Below are 2523 nucleotides of genomic sequence, written 5' to 3'. Positions count from 1 at the left end.
AAGATACACCCATTGATTACAGTGAGATACACCCATAGATATTATTCAGATACACCCAAAGATATCAAACAAGATACACCCGTTGATTACAGTGAGATACACCCATAGATATTATTCAGATACACCCAAAGATATCAATAAGATACATCCATTGATAACAGTAAGATACACCCATATATATGAGTCAGATACACCCAAAGATATTCGCAAGATACACCTATTGATAACAGTGAGATACACCCATAGATATTATTCAGATACACCCAAAGATGTCAAACAAGATACACCCATTGATTACAGTGAGATACACCTATAGATATTATTCAGATACATCTAAGAACGACATATAACTTAGAACAGTGTAACAAAGAAGCAAGAGTAATAGTAAACCCTAGAAGAACGACGTAGAAGAAAAGTAAAATATACAGTATTTTAATGGACTTACGTTGAGTATTCTTGGTTTGTTTTTTCTTCAGATTCTTCACAGAGAGGTTGATGGTGTTTTGATGCAGTTTTCGAACTACGATTTCTATATTTTGAAACTTGATTTTCGCTCGAAAATGAGAGGGTTTCGTTGTTTTGAAAGCGCCTTGAAAAATGGAAGAAGTGGAAGAAGTGGAAGAGTCTGCCATACGTAACCGTTCGAATGTTGAGCGCATGATTTTGACGCGCCATCTTATCTCTCTTCATGCGCGTGATTTCTGTTTGGGCTGGGCCAACTTGTTTGTTTGTAGGCTTGTATGTGTAGCAGGCCCGTATATATATATCATAAGGACACATGCCACTTCTATTTATTTAACCTATGACACTTGGCTAATATTCATTTAATTATCATCATCACTTGGCCGAAGCTTGTAAGGGGCAAAAGAAAGAAAATTGGAGACGTGGCCTAATACTTATGTATACATGTATAATCATGACACCTAATGAGCTTTAATATCACAAATTTTCACTCATTTCCATTAGTCATAATCAGTTTAATTCCTTTCAACCACCACCGAACATAAACCTAAAGGAAAGAAAAGAAAGAAGGCCGTGAGAGAGAGAATAAGAAACCATGGAATCTTAATTTTTCTGAATTTGATTTCTTGTGATCCGTAATTCCAATAAAAAATCTAATCTGATAAAAGTATTTTTATCTTCTTTCTTTATACGTTGGCGTCACTTTTGACCGGTGGAAGTCGACGATGATGTAACTCTCCTGCCCCTTGAGTTCGGCTAACTGGAGTTCAAGGAAGCACAGACGATTTCTGACGCTTTCTCCTTCAGCAGCTCGATCAGAAAACTTCTCCGGAGCTTCTGTTGTTTTGATTTTGTACGGAGGTAGGAGATTTTATTTTGAAATTAACTGTTTTTAAGCTATGAAAGCCATGGAAGTCTAGTGGATATTTGTAAATAATTTATGATTGTTTGAAGTGACTGAATTTGATGAGTATGTATTTGATTTTTTGATTGAAAAGAGGTTGAAAAGGGTTCAGTTGGGACCCGAAAAAGGGTGGCTAACCCCGAGTTTTAGGGGAAGTGCTGCCAAAATTTTATAAAATCTGAAGTTTTATTTGAAAAGTTATTTCAAAAGATTTGGTTTTAGAAAATTAAATTATTTAAAATATATTTAGTTAAGAAAAGATTTACTCTATTTTAAAGTTTGATTTATTAAGAAAAATATAATGTTTTAAACCCAATCTTTTAAGGAGAAATTTTGTTTTAAGTAAAGATTTGAGCTCGGTTTATTAAGAAAAAGAATCTCTGCCACAGGAGAGCAGAGAACAAGGATTTAAAGAATATATTAATTAATGAAGTGTCTGCCACAGGAGAGCAGATGTGACATTGTTTGGGCCTTAGTGCCAAATGTAAAGTGGGGACGCCCACACACTGAGAACTGTTTTCCAGATGTACGCTTATTGATTTGGAAAGTCACACTGATGCGGCCTAGCCGTACGACTTATAAGCACACTGATGCATCTGGAAAGCCATATATGGGACTTGTGCCCGGATAATGTCGGGAGCGGGTAGGCAACCGATACATGAGCTCATGGCCTGCGTTAGGGATAGACATGCATCATGTTGTTTGCACATTTGCATTTGATTGCGCTTGCTTGTTTTATTACCTTGTGATTGTATTGTTTGTCTTGTTGTGACTTGCTTGTACATTGAATTGAATCTCTTGCTTGCACTATTTGTTTGTGAGTGTATTAAAGTGATTACGAGTTGACATTTGACTGAGGATTAACTATGTGGCTGAGAGACAGAAAATGTGACTAGTTTTATATTTAAAATTTGTTTTGAGTTTAGAAATTTAAAGAAAAGTAATTATTTATCTAAAGTAGAAATAAAAGTATTGGCAGGGATTTAATAAAAATAGCTTGATTGAGTAAGGTTAATTATTTGCATTTTATTTATTACTTTTACAGTATTTATATTCCCTATTGAGAACGTGTGGTTTGTTCTCACCCCAAATCTTCCACCCTTTCAGAGACACAGGTTCGAAGATTCAGTTAGAAGATGCAGACGACTAGTAGATTT

The sequence above is a fragment of the Arachis duranensis genome, chromosome 10 (assembly GCF_000817695.3).
Source record: "Arachis duranensis cultivar V14167 chromosome 10, aradu.V14167.gnm2.J7QH, whole genome shotgun sequence".
In the NCBI taxonomy this organism is placed as follows: Eukaryota; Viridiplantae; Streptophyta; class Magnoliopsida; order Fabales; family Fabaceae; genus Arachis; species Arachis duranensis.
This window is presented reverse-complemented; position numbering follows the sequence as displayed.